The sequence below is a fragment of the Myxine glutinosa genome, chromosome 7 (genome assembly GCF_964187855.1).
Source record: "Myxine glutinosa chromosome 7, kmMyxGlut1.1, whole genome shotgun sequence".
Lineage (NCBI taxonomy): Eukaryota > Metazoa > Chordata > Myxini > Myxiniformes > Myxinidae > Myxine > Myxine glutinosa.
Genome location: NC_136267.1, coordinates 140390725 through 140406152, shown reverse-complemented (window position 1 = coordinate 140406152; position 15428 = coordinate 140390725). Strand labels below are relative to the sequence as shown.

Below are 15428 nucleotides of genomic sequence, written 5' to 3'. Positions count from 1 at the left end.
CCTTCAAAATCATTGGAATCTTCCACGTTGAAGCTGAGTCTATGGGCCTATCACTTTCACATCGCAGACAGGTCCATGGTCTCTCTTCTACCGCCTCCTTTCTGGTTTTGCACCCTCTGCTCTTTGAGGTCTGTCCTCACCAGGTTTCTGCAGGACTCTCATGGTCTACCAACAACCCCCTTCTGGTTAAACTCCCAAACTCCAGAATCACTGCTGACTTCCACTCGTTCGTTCCTCTTTTCTTCGGGCTGTGGAATCGATTTCCACATTTGCTTAAATCTCATTCTTCCCTCCAGGTTTTCAAGAGAGGTGTTCCCCACCGTCTCAGATCATTTCCCATCCAAAACATGATATTTTATACCCCTGTTAACTCTCTAAGCCCACCTCTTTCCATCTTTCCAGTTTTTCCTTCCTGACAGTATGCTTCGTACCGTCTTGTCCACTCCGTGTTGTAGTCTTAATTCTTCCTCACATCCCTTATCTTTGAAGTCTCTCTCTCCATTTTGTCCCTCAAACCCAGCTGCTCTGTGTTTTACCCTCTACTGCCGTTTGTTTTGTTCTGTTGCATTCTTATCCATCATCCATTCTTTGTTCCAACTCCGACACAACCCTCGACTCTGAGATGGTGATAACTGACCCTCTCTCTTCTTACATTTCATTTCAGATGTTACATTTCAGATGTTACAGATCTTACATTTCTGCTCTCCCCTCTGGGCTCCTGCCTCACACCTAGCTCGGCTTCAGAGGGTTGAAACCAAAGCTTTCAGAATCATTGGAATCTCCCATGATGAAGCTGATTCTGAGGGCCTTTCTCTTTCTCTCTCTCACTCTCTCACTCTCTCTCACTCTCTCACTCTCTCTCACTCTCTCTCTCTCACTCTCTCACTCTCTCACTCTCTCACTCTCACTCTCACTCTCTCACCACAGGCAGGTTGGTGGTCTTTCTGTCTTCTACCGACTCCTCTCCGGCCTTGCTCCCCCAGCTCTCTCTGTGCGCTGTCCCCCTAATATTCCTGCAGGACGCACAAGATCTGCCAGCAATCCTCTTCTGGTGAAACTGACAATCAAGACTCTCTGCTCACCTTCACTCCTTCATTCCCCTTTTCTCCCACCTCTGGAACAAACTCCCACACTCTCTTCAATCCCCCTCCTCCCTCCAGGTCTTTAAAACAGCTGTTCGCCACCATATTTAATCTTCCCCCATCCAAAACCTTGATCTTTTCTACCCCCGTTAAAACACCCCAAAGCCGCCTCTTTCAATCCCCAACCTCTTTCCTGAAATTCCTGGAAGTGTTCATTTGCTTTATACTGTGTATCCTTCCCTCCTCCCCCAGCCCCCCCCCCCCTTCCACATAGCTACCGACGTCCCTGCTCTCTACTGTTGTGCTTGTGTGCTTCCCCCTCTCCCCCTATTGTCTCCAGCTCCCTTCATTGCATGATTTATGTCTGTTCATGTTTTCATGTTCAATGTGTTAGCTCTTACACGATCCTCGATTCTGTATACAAAAAATAATAATATGCCAGACTTCATTAGGCCAATTGGCAAATTTTCATTGACATTTGCCCAGTTTCAACTTTTTTTGACCCAGAGGACCCAAATGACCCAGAGGACCCAAATGACCCAGAGGACCCAAATGACCCAAATGACCCAGAGGACCCAAATGACCCAAATGACCCAGAGGACCCAAATGACCCAAATGACCCAAATGACCCAGAGGACCCAAATGACCCAGAGGACCCAAATGACCCAGAGGACCCAAATGACCCAGAGGACCCAAATGACCCAGAGGACCCAAATGACCCAGAGGACCCAAATGACCCAGAGGACCCAAATGACCCAGAGGACCCAAATGACCCAGAGGACCCAAATGACCCAGAGGACCCAAATGACCCAGAGGACCCAGAGGACCCAAATGACCCAAAGGACCCAAATGACCCAGAGGACCCAAATGACCCAGAGGACCCAAATGACCCAGAGGACCCAAATGACCCAAATGACCCAGAGGACCCAAATGACCCAGAGGACCCAGAGGACCCAAATGACCCAGAGGACCCAAATGCCCCAGAGGACCCAAATGCCCCAGAGGACCCAAATGACCCAAATGACCCAGAGGACCCAAATGACCCAGAGGACCCAAATGACCCAGAGGACCCAAATGACCCAGAGGACCCAAATGACCCAGAGGACCCAAATGACCCAGAGGACCCAGAGGACCCAAATGACCCAGAGGACCCAAATGACCCAGAGGACCCAAATGACCCAGAGGACCCAAATGACCCAAAGACCCAGAAGACACAAAATACTCAAAAAACACAAAAGACCCTGAAGACCCAATGGGCTCCAAACACCCAAAATACCGTGAATACCCTGAAGGCTCCGAAGACACTGAAGACTGTTAAAGACCCAAAATACTCCAAAGCCCCCAAATCCTTGAAGACCCTTAAAGACCCCAAAAACCCATAAACACCCGAAGGTCCAAAATACACCAAATACCCTTAAATACCCCCAAAGACCCTGGAGACCCCAAGGACCCAAATGACCCAGAGGACTTAAAAGACCGACAAGTCCCTGAAAACCCAAAATACCCCAAAGACACCAAGACCCACGAAGACCCAAAATACTCCAAAGACCCAAAATACCCCCAAAGACCTTTAAATACCCTGAAGACCGAAAATATTGAAACGACCCTGAAGAACAAAAATACCCCGAAGACGTAAAGGACCCAAATAACCTTAAAGACCCAGAAGACCGAAAAGACCCAGAAGACCCAAAAGACCCAAAAGACCGAAAATACCCCAGAGCCCCTTGAAGTCCTTGAGGACCCAGTGGACCCCAAATTACCCCTAAGATACAAAATACCCCGAAGACCCTTAAATACCCCAAATATCCAGATTGAGGACCCAAAATACTCGAATGGCTCAAAAGACACCGATGAACCAGAAGACCCCAAGACCCCAAGGACCGAAATGACCCCAAGGACTCAGAAGACCCAAAAGAAGTGTAATTTTGCCTCTTACATTGAATATGAATATGTAGACGGTAGCTTGCAAACTGAGCCTCAAGGTCGGTGTACAGAAGCGGTATTTTTAAAATCGCAATAAATACAAGGCACAGGCAGGTGAAATTTGCTGCACGTGATGTGCAATGCGCGCAGAGTAAAACGAGTGTTCATTTACCTCTGGAGTATGTCTAATAAATAAAGATGATATAAGCATCCCTGACACTAGGCCCAGACTTCAGACTTTGCCATGCTCACGTGCCTGCACCTTCAAAAACTGTTCCAACCCGTCATTTTTGACGGGCTTTATACTAGTCACTTGATAAAACAGAATGGCACTCGGTGGAGTGCATACCTCCATGGCTCCACCACGCTGAATATTTTGCGTTTTACATTAATGAACAGGATTATAAATAATTCAATTGATATACTGTATGTGGGAAAATTACACGCCCAGACCAGGAATCGAACCCAGGTCCTCGTGAACCGTACCAGTGCTCTGCCATCTGATATCAATTTAATTGTGTATAATCCTCTTCATTAATGTAATTGTTTCACTACGCCCAAGTGGTGTTTGTAATAGCGGACATAGGTTTGTCCCCCCACCCCCCCATTGGAGGAAGACCCTCTTGTGATTAGGCCATTGGTGCTCCGATGATTAGCACGATTAACGTATAAATATTGTGCCGATCAGCGAGGCTGGTTTGTGGTATGCAAGTAAAAATGAACTTTTATTTTGAATCTAAAATAAAATGTAATTCTAACACAAGGACCGTCATGCCAGGACGCTTAAAGTTATGCCATTTAAACAACGTCGATCTTTGTAAGATAATACAGAATGAACGAATGATCGTTTTTAAAGCCATTTTCCCTGCTAGAGCGGGGGTTAGCCGTGCAGGCCCCATGACGATCATAGTTTTTTGTTTTTATGGCTGAATGCCCTTCCTGACGCCAACCCTCAGTCACCTCTTACGATGCGCATGGATAGGGTGTACCTATTCTAAATCGGGGTACACACCAGGATCATTCATCCCAGCAAGCTGGTACTCAATTTGCCGACCTCGGAAGGATGACGGGCTGAGTCAACCCCCCTGGCGTTAATTCAGCAATCGACCGGGATTCGAACTCAGGATCGTAGGATCCCAAGCCGGCACCCTAACCGCTAAGCCAACACAGAATACCGGAACTTTCTCCAAGCTTAAACTCCGAGCAGTTGAAACGGCAACCATTTCCGGGATCAAGCTGTGCTTTGGCGACCACACAAGAATGAAGCAAAACAAACAGGAAAAAAGAGAGATAACCTTTTTGAATTTTATTTGTAAGCATTTTTACTGATACTGTAATCGTGTGCATTGTGTTCATAAAACTTTAACATTTTCCCTTATGAATCGCGAACCGCCGGGAACTGAATCCTCATTTTCCCATTGGAACGTTGCCTTGACGTTCGTGGATTCAACATTCGCGGCATTTCTCAGGAACGTGTCCTCCGCGAATGTCAGGGTCCACTCTGACAAGTGGGCACACACTAATAATAGAGAGGTACCTTTGGCTTGTGGACCTAAGACAAGTTATCTGTTGCAGAGTCCCACTGCTGATCTCGACGTTCATCATGTGCAACAGCTGTTTGGCAAAACTAGGGCATGCCCGTACGTGGGTGCCCGTTCCTTGCCAAAAAAAAAAAAAAACGCTACCCGTACGCTCTACCCCGCCCGTACGCCCGTAAACAAAAAAAACAACGCTCTTCGCTTCCGCCCTTCGCTCTGACTGAATTGGGAGAAATAATGCGCATAAGAAATCGAGAAATTATTATTTTCTCCGGAAGAAATCGAATTACGAACCGTAATGGCGCACGCGCTCGGCTCGGCTCGCTCTCACATCGGCCACGCCTACGCAACAACGCGTTCTGTGATTGGCTGCCGGAAGTGCAGTCTTCACTGTCCGGAAGGTCGCAAATCGCAGTTACGATGAATCGCAAATTAGTTTTAATTAGTTTTAAAACATAGTTTAACGGCAACATAGTTTTCCAACGTGAAATAAATGAATATGCTCTCAAATGTGCCGTCCGAGGCAGAGTCTGTTCGCCACGTTCGGCACACGTGATAGCTCGCTGCTCTCTGATTGGTTGAATCGTTTTTTGGACATAGCTCGGTAACTACTTCTCCGATTAATATGAAACCTTGAAAAGGCACATCCTCGGGTCCCCAGCAATATACCTGGCAAGTTTCAAGTATATCGGACCCGTGGTTGTCGAGAAACAGCGGTCACAGACATACAGACATACAAACATACAAACATACAAACATACAAACATACAAACATACACACAGAGATTACTGGAATTATAGATAGATTGTCCGGCCAGAGCTGTATTTGTTTATGGCTTCTTTTCCCCAGGCAGATATGATTCAAGGTGTTGCGAGGCCACCTGGTCTGACAGCAGAGATGCCAAAATGGCATGATATTTATTTGGCTCTGCTTGTGGGTTTTGCAAATTACCTGCCCCATACGAAGGGATTCAAAGTCAGACAGGCGGTCACAAATTCAAGACAATTTTTTTTATTTTTTTTAATACAAGATCGATGCTTTAGCCTTTAAGAGCGAGCTTCTGGAGATTTTATAACCTCACATCTACTTTGAGGTTCTCCTTTGGCAGGTTTTTCGACTGCACGACACCATAGGCTAGGCTGTAGTGATTAGCGCTGCCTTGGTTAGAGAGGTTATTGTGATTGTATTTTGCTACTTGTCATAAAAGGAATGTAATTATTATTGCCGTGTCTGCTAACTCCTTTGGGGAGTGACAGATCACTGAATCCAGAAGGGCAGTGCGCTAAAGATGATACTTTATGAGACAACTGGAACGCCTTTATCCAAAGACTCCTAGATCGGTGCATTTCAATCTCTCACCCGCCAACCTTTAATGCACCAGGAAGACCTTTTTGCAACGCGTCACAATTATCCGGCACATTTACGAAAGTAATTGCACAGACACGCTGACAGGTCGTTGAAGTATACAAAGAACAGTGAGAGATGTAACACATTAGTTTGTGTGACACCAACTGACGGAAAGAGTGCGAAGGAAATGACACCACGACGGGTGACGCATTGGTTGCTGTTAAGGAAGAAAGGATGTTGGAGACTCGGGAATGTAATTTTGTGCAATTGAAGGGAGAGATGGAGGAAGGGATACATGATTCATTGATTGATTGATGTCAAGGCAAAAATGAAAATAAAAGATTTGAGAAATAGATGGGCATTCTTATGATGAGTGATAACCTTGGGGGAAAAAAAACAACAAAAAAACTTTTTGCACATTTATTTATTTATTTATTTTTATTTATGGAAGGTTGTGAGCGTGCAAGCTTTGGGAATGAGAAAGAACATGCAACCAATAGGAGAAGTTGCCTCCACGGCTCAGGGGTGGAATTGCTTTCATGTGTGCGCTCAGCCAGGCCGCATCAAACATTGCGCTCTCAGAAAGCTGAACCTTGTGCAAAGTGGAACAAGCTGGATCATTCGATTGCTGGACCGTTGCCTTGCTCTGCTGCTCACTTACTGGGGCACTTTTTTATTATAAAGGATGCATCCATATGCTGTGTCTTGAGCCCTATGTTTTCTCATGTCCACCACCTTGGGCTATCCTCTTTGTGTCTGTCTGTCTGACTGTGTTCATAACCCCACACAGTAGCGTTATATGTGCTGATGTAAGCAGATCTTGCTTATTAACCCATGCGAAAAGTGGGTTTAAGCAATAATTGGATCACTGTGTTGCTCTGTCTACAGACGTGTCAGTCTGTGATTGTGGAACTACTTGATTACAATTGAATTTTATATTTTGAACGCTGTGGAACATGAATCGGAACACGAACCTGCAGTTTTAGTATTTTGGCACTGAATGTGGCAAATTGTATGGAATCTTGTTCTGAGCACACCTGCACAGAGTTATTATTATTATTATTATTATTATTAATATTATTAATATTATTAGTCTGGCAGTCAAACAAAATTAAAAATAATTCCAAATAGTAAACTTATTGTTTTAGGGATGTCATAAGGGGTACAAACTATAGGCATGGATAATTAATTTAACATGTTAAATAATGTGGTGTAAAAGATGCCGCATCAACGGCAGTAAACTACCGGAATTTTTTTTCCGACAGCCTTTAAAACTTTTATTTTAATCGAATTATATACTTGAACAATGAACAATCTTGGGTTTGTTGATCTGGAGAAAGCATTTGATAGGGTTTCTCACTGAGTAGTGACATGGGCATTGAGGAAGTTAGGAGTGGAGGAATGGTTGATCAGAGTAGTGATGGCAATGTAGAAAAGAGCGTGCACAGCTGGAAGGACGAAGGACGGGAACAGTGGTGAGTTTGAGGTGAAGGTGGGAGTGCATCAGGGGTCGGTACCAAGTCAACTACTATTTGTAGCTGTGATGGAGGTGCTGGCTCGGAACGTAAAGGAGGGTTTACCGTGGGAGTTGTTGTATGCAGATGATCTGGTGTTGATTGCGGAAAGTATGGATGGACTGAAGGAAAAGATGAACAAGTGGAAGGAATGTATGGAGGCAAAAGGTCTGAAGGTGAATATCGGAAAGACGAAGGTGATGGCAAGTGGTAAATCATGTGGTGAGGTGGAAAGAACTGGGAAGTGGCCATGTGCTGTGTGCTGTGTGCAGGAAGGGTGTCGGAGTGAACTCCATTCTATGTGCAATGTGCAGAGTGGATTCATCAAAAATGTAGTGGTCTGAGAGGGTCATTAACCAGTGTGGCAGCTACATTCAAATGTAAGTTGTGTGCAGAGGGAGCTGCAGATGGAGGAAATGTTGGGTTGAATCTTGGAGACGGCATGAAGCTGGAAGGTATATAAATATTTTGCTACCAAGGAGACATGCTGAATGGAGAAGGTGGAACAGACTCGGCAACGGTTGCTGGAGTGAGATGTGCATGGAAGAAGTTTCGGGAACTGAGTGGCATGCTGAAGAGGAGGGGAGTGTCATTGAAGCTGAAGGGAAAGGTGTATGGTGCATGTGTGAGAAGTGTTATGATTTATGGGAGTAGGACATCGGTAATGAACGTAGAGCATCAACCGAGGCTGGAAAGGTTGGAAATGCGAATGGTTCAATGGATGTGCGGAGTATCGTTGAGAGAGAGGAAGACAAATAATGAATTGCGAAAGATTATGGGAATAGAGCTTGTGATGGATGCTGTGAAGAGAAACAGGTTGAGATGGTTCGGTCATGTGTTGAAGGATGAAAGTGACTGGTTGAGAAGAGTGATGGAAATGAATGTGGAAGGAAGTAGAGGATGGGGAAGACCGAGAAAGACTTGGCTAAATGTGGTGGAAGAAGAAATGCGGACAAGGGGGTTAGCAAGGGGAGATGCAGAAAATAGGGCAAGATGGAGAAGATCGTCATGGGGACCGCAAGGCTAACCCCCGCTCTAGGAGGGAAAATGGTGTTGAATTGCCTGGTTGTTGTTGTATGTACTTGAACACTGTATAACCCAAATCACATTGTTGGCACTTCCAAAAAAACCTCCCGTTTTGCAGTACTTTGACAAAATATTACACTTTCACGCCATCTTCACCAATATAATTTGCCACTCGCTCTCAGCGTTGGGGAATATCGACATTCAGACAAAATGGCAGTTCATAGGAAATTAAGATTGTGCTCAAATGCAAAGCAAGAGTTTAAAAGTCCATTCCCATGTCCTTTTTCTCAAGACAGCATGGGGTAAGGTTTTCTATGAATTCTCCAGTTGGAGATGCTGCCACTTTAATTTGAATCATCAGAGCGTATGACCAGTAGTTAACACTGGCATGTTAACTTTAATATACCAGTAACATTTGATGATTTCATTTGTTCCATGATATGGTGGAGCTGGCTAATGATCTAGAGTTGTGCACACTCACCTATAAGCTGTCTAGCTTGGGTTCGAATCCGACGCAGCTGTAAACCTGTAAATTGTCATGTACTATATATATATATATATACATACACACACAATATTAAAATAAAGAAATAAATAATATAAATAAATAAAATTTTATTGCTTGAATATTCATGTTTACCGCTTCAAAGTAAGCACAGACTTGGGCGGTACATCCAGTCTACACGTGGGTAGAGGCTACTTGAATCCTGCACACCTGTGCTGCATCACCATGCCAGCATTCCTACTTGACCGCACTTATGCCCGAATAAAATAAAAAAAATGCAAAGACACAAACCGCTGACGTAGTAACACCACATTCAGTGCAATTGGGCACAAGCTTCCCTGGATTCGAAGAAAATACTTCCACAATTATTTCGAGGAAGTAGGATGAAACAGCAACCTGGCAAAGGATTAATTTCCATGCATGAAAGATGTTTCAATGTGCCAGAATTGAGCGTCTTGTTGCTGAGGCAACGGACTATCCAACCACTTTCGAGCATAATTCCGCCCCCTCCTTTTCCCCCAAATTGTAGCATATTGAGGTTTGATTGCAAGAAATGTTCATTAATTGTAAAAACAGTCTCTGTGCGGCAACCGTGTGGTTGTCTCGTGCCTGACGGGATGTTGAAGTGATTATTAAATTTTTTTTAATGTAATAAAGCTGTCGATCGATAAGATAGGAACAGCTTTCTTCGAAGAACTTTGTGGAGCGCACAAATCTGTTTACAATCCACATTTTATCCCATTTTGACCTTGTGAATGCCAAGCACAGACGTGGCCGGGGTCAACTCGGTGCGTTTACCCGTTCGAGTGAAGATTTAGGAAATGCCTGTTGGCAAACCAAAATTGTGAGGATGGGTCAAAAACTGTCAGTTTTGTCAATCGTAGCGCATTTGCTCTACGTCTGCAAGTTTGTCCATTTCGTCTCCGTCCGAGTCATTGTCAACCGAGTTCATAATTGGTTTTGAAGGCGCAAAATCGGATTACGGTAGTTGGGTAGTTCTGCGATTTGATGTTGAGATGAGGAGAAGGCTGCTGGGAATGGGGACCTTGTGTGGCTTCGGTTGTAGCTTCGACTTTAAGATGTGCTTTTTTAAAGCGCTTTTGCAGGAATTGGATTTGGTGTCAGAAATGCACAATTGTTTCCCTTCGAGTTTCGATAGACTATCGGTGAGGGGGATAAAGATGTAAAGGTGAAATGGATTCGATTCCAAATCCCAAGAATTCCCTTTGAGACACCTCCCGGCCTGGTCGCTATTTTGACCGACTCCCTCTCTCCGCTGCCGGAGGCTCCACGTTCCGCCTCATGTCGACGTCGACATCAAAGGCGGGGAAATGGCTCTTTTGAAGGCTGTCGTTCCAGCTTCGGGCCTCAGGCTGCGGGCGGCCGATTATGGGAACAGCCGCTATATGGTTACAAAGTGACTAGTAGTGTTTTCAAGCATATTGCTTTAAAGTTGAGGGTTTTTTTTTTTTTTTTTTTTCCTTCATCTCTTTAGGACCTTCCTTTATGGTGTGAATCTTCAGGGCTCTCTCTAAAAACCGATGTATCCTTCTCTCTCTCTCATTGCAGAAGGACAGGACCATGCTGGACCTCACAACTTTGTGAACGGAATGACATTTTCACTTCAAATCACCCAACCCCCGTGCTAGGTGTGGAGTTCTGTTGCTGAGCCTTCCTCACAAGACATTTGTTTGCTTTTCCATTGGGCATTTTCGGCAAAATTCGAGTGTTGTGCATTTTGCTTTCTCGTTGTGGTTACATTTCTCCCACGGAAGGCCCTGGTAGTTCATGGCGAGCAGCTCTTGAGCACATTGGCAACTGGATGAAAGAGAGACCATGTCACAGAGGCATTTCCTGCAATTTTTCTCTTTCCTTCCCTATTTTCTTTGGTCCTTTTTCCTCTTTCTGTTTTCTTCTCCCTTTACCTTTTCATTTGTTTTTATTTTTCCTCTTTTTATTTTTTCTTTAACTTTCAAATTGGAGGGGGGAGGGGGTCATATTGACCACATCTGAGGCAACGTCTGGTCAGCAAAAGGTTCCTGTATTTCCGTTGTTGGTGTTCTTCGACGTCTCTAGCTCGATGTTAATTTAAACGCTTTGCAGTTTGTGCACTCAATAATGACTTCCTGTTTGCAACTTCAATGCGAGGGGATGCCATTAGGCCCATCAAGCCTGCGCAATGGTTGCCAACCTGTGGCTGTATGTTCACGCTCTATCCTTTTGAAATGACGAGTGTAAAGCAAGGAAAAGTTCTTTGGTATGATTCGGATAGGGATCGAGCCACTGACCTCCCAGGCCCAGAACGGACGCTCTCACCATTATGCCAACGAGTCCTTGTGCTTAATTTTTTCGCTGTCAACAATTGCTGCCATATTGTACCCGATTAACCCTCGTATCAGAAATCTGTACCTGGTTTACTTTGGCTGTTATCAATGGTGTTCTCAGGAAAGTGTTTTCTGAACACAAGATTTTCGAGCTTTACCTAGAAGGCCTTTAATCCTTTACGTTCAATTTTGACGTATGAAGAAAGTTTAGAACCCAAGAAAATCTCCCAACCAACAGTCACAAAAGCCCCCCCTGCCCACTTTTCCTCCCCTCTCCTTCTAAGAACTGCGGCTTGCTAGTTTGTGAAAAGCATTGAAGTTGGGTTCTCGATACCGAGCCAAATAGTTCATTAAGTTGCACTGAGCACATGGACTGCATTGCAGCTCGAATGTAAGCCACTAGAGTTAGTCACGCACATGGACTCCTACTCGACAGGTCTATTTTAATGTTATTTTGCTCTGGTGGGAGTTCCTACATGTTACAAGATGGGTCATGTCGTACATCCTCGCTGTTTTGCTAACAATTGTAGGTATTAAGCGTCACATTCCCATCACATTCACCAACACACTTTCCTTTACCCAAATTTTTTTTTTAAATTGCTTTTACTTGGATTTTCTGCTTATTTGTGCTGATAAGCCTCATCATATGTAGTGTGTAAACTTATCCTTGCCGGTACGTGCCAAGTTCACTATTGGAGGCCAGAGGGAGGCATGGAAGCCATCTGTGATGAATAAGCACTGTGCTCGTTAGCTCTAAGGACGGAGTGTGGTAGATTGCGGACGACAGGAGATCCGCCCGGCCGCAGCTTTTGCCTGTCACCTCGATTATCCTGACGGTTGACTTTGAGATGGCTTGGGAGAGGATTTTGGCGCGAAAGACAGCCAAGCTCATAACGAAGTGTTTGTTTTCATGTTAAGGGAATGCGAGGCCTTCTCTTGGATTATGCATAGAAACGAACAACATTAGGAGATGCAGACGTTCTTGTTGAGATTAATTGACTTGGACTGCTTTCAAAGGCTCACGGAGGAGCTAATATATCGGAATGGGCTCGGTCTCCCTACCAGGCGACACGAGACTGTTGGAAACTTCTCTCCCAAGATGCCGGAGTGGAGGTGAATGCGCATGCGTGGATAATCCGCTGTGATGCTGATGTTTTACTCATTTCAGCGTGCGGTTGGCTTAATGGAGGGAGAGTGGTGGGGGAGAAGGGGGGGGAGGGGGGTTACTTGTGCTGGAAGAAGGAACCACAGCTCAAAATACCCAGCAACATGTTAAAAAAACAAACCAGTTTAACCTGGAAATAATGGGGCTGGGCATACTGTAGGTAAAGGCAATATTAAAGGACTGATAACTGGACAACTGGCTGTGATTGTTCTTGGTTCTCTTGATATGGAGGACTCGGTCAGGAAAACGCAAGATGGGAGAATAGACAAAAGTGTAAGCATGTGTGTGGGTCTTCCCTGAAGCATTAAGGGTGTGATCATGGGATTCTTTCCTGATCTGATCTCACCCATGGCTGTGCACTCTGGATCATGCGAGTGTTGAGGATCTGTGAGGAGACGGCTTTGATAATTCGTCTTCTTGTCGCTCGCTCTCCCTCTCTCTCCCTCTCTCTCCCTCTCTCTCCCTCTGTCTCCCTCTGTCTCCTGTGATCTCCTACTGATTCTCTGGCAGGTCTCCGAAGTCTGGCCCCTCGCTTGTCTGTTTCTCTTTGTCGGGTGTCTCAATCTCAGATCTCTCTGGTGGGTCTCTCAGATCTTGTCAAACATATTTGACATAATCTTTACCATATATGAATGATGGCTTTAAGGCCATTTTTCCCCGCTAGAGCGGGAGTTAGCCTTGCGGGCCCCATGACGATCATGGTTCCCTGTTTGAGGCAATGTTTTTATGGCCGGATGCCCTTCCTGACGCCAACCCTTGGTCACGCTCTTACGATGCGCAGGGATACGGTGTACCTATTCTAAATCGGGGTACACACCAGGATCATTCATCCCAGCAAACTGGTACTCAATTTGCCGACCTCGGAAGGATGACAGGCCGAGTAATCTTTACCATATACTGTACGATATAGTCTATAAAATTGAGAATGAAATTAGCTTTGTGGTATTAGCTGCAGTACAATCCTGCGCATTACTGCTCACAGTAAGTCCATCTTAATGAATATTTACCTATGCCACCGAAGGTGGATGGAGGTTGTTTCCACCCATCTGTCTGTTTAAAATTAAAAAGTGTGTGTGTGTGTGTGTGTGTGTGTGTGTGTGTGTGTGCGTGTGTGTGTGTGTGTGTGTGTGTGTGTGTGTGTGTGCGCGTCTGCGTCTGCCCACTTATGGTAGAGTTGGTGTTCCGACAAAATCCTATTTATTTTTGAGGTCAAAAGGTCAACCACTTTTTAAAATTTCTAAGATCCTTCATTTTCATCCGATTGAATTGAAATTTGAATAGGATTTTCATGTCAATTGCATTAATGAACAGGATTATAAATAATTAAATTGACATGTGTGGGGAAAATTACATGTCCAGACCAGGAATCTAACCCAATTTAATTATTTATATATACATATATAAATTTAATAATTTCTTATCCTGTTAATTTATTTAATTGTGTTTCTATGCCCCCAGTAGAGCAGCAACGTAGAGCGAAGAGCAGCAACGTAGAGCAGCAACGTAGAGCAGCAACGAAGGCTGGAAAGGGTGGAAATGCGAATGGTTCGATGGATGTGCGGAGTATCGTTGAGAGAGAGGAGGACAAATGATGAATTGCGAAAGATGATGGGAATATTGCCTGTGATTGATGCTGTGAAGAGGAACAGGTTGAGATGGTTTGGTCATGTATTGAGGAAGGATGAAAGTGACTGGTTGAGAAGAGTGATGGAAGTTAATGTAGAAGGAAGTAGAGGACGGGGAAGACCGAGAAAGACTTGGCTAAAGATGGTGGAAGAAGAAATGCGGGCAAGGGGGTTAACAAGGAGAGATGCAGAAAATAGGGCAAAATGGAGAAGATTGTCATGGGGACCGCAAGGCTAACCCCCGCTCTAGCAGGGAAAATTGCCTTTAAAATGCATGTTGTTGTTGTTTGTCTATGCCCCCAGTGGTGTTTAAGTGATTCTTTACCATTGGGGGATAGGGCCAAAAACGTTAAAGAGCAGGATATCTCAAAAAGTTGAATGGATTCGGACAGAACTTGGTGGAGAGGTTGCTTATGTGACAAGGAGGAGTTAATTCAATTTTGGTGAAAATTCAAATCTGTATCCGGCTAGTATAATTTTTAAAGTGATTCTTCACCATTGAGTTAAAGGACTAAAACCGATACATAAAACGATATCTCAAAAAGTTATGGACGGAAATTGTGGGAACTACAATAATAATCTTAACGACAACAATCGGCTGTTGGCTTGTAGCTTGTAATATAATAATACCAATGCAAACAAAAGGCTTTCTGCTTCCTGCCTTCTGGCTTGTAATCCTAACTAGCAGAAGTACCCGGCATTGCCAGGCGGGGGAGGGGAGGGAGGAGGGGAGGGAGGGAGGGGGAGGGAGGGGGAGGGAGGGGGGGAAGGGGGAGGTTAAGGGTGGAAGGGGGAGGGTAAGGGGGAGGGGGGAGGGGGAGAGGGGAGGGAGGGGAGGATGGAGGGAGAGGGGGGAGGGGTGGGGGAGGGTAAGGGGGGGAAGGGAGGGAGAGGGGGGAGGGGAGGTAACATTACATTACACTACACACACACAAACTGTGTTTTATGTTCAATGGTCTGGCGGCGGGGATGGAACATCACGTGATCACTCTGAGCGAATCAGCGCGCTGCTCTGCCACCGGCTCAGATTTCGTGTATAATATTCCTCGCTGAAAAAAAATCTATGTGAAACATGCTGCTATCTATGCAAAATCATGCTAAATCATGCTAAATGCTAATCATGCTAAAATCTATGCTACTTGCTGTGAGTTTATGGTGGCAAGGAACATCACGTGATCGCTCTGAGCGAATCAGCGCGCTGCTCTGCCACCGGCTCAGATTCCGTGTATAATATTCCTTGCTGAAAGAAAAAAAAAGCTATGTGGTGTCAATGGAAATGTTCCTCGCTGAAATGTGAAAAAACGCAATCGCTTTTCGCTCTGAATTACGTGCGAACACGTAACTGAGTTTATGGCGGCAAGGAACATCACGTGATCGC

At 45.0% G+C, this 15428-nt stretch overlaps 1 protein-coding gene across 1 annotated transcript in view; it reads left to right on the top strand.

The window, feature by feature from the left end:
- The window catches only part of LOC137430880 (kinesin-like protein KIF18A), a 196896-nt gene that overhangs the window by 119801 nt on the left and 61667 nt on the right, over positions 1-15428 (top strand). The window lies entirely within an intron of this gene.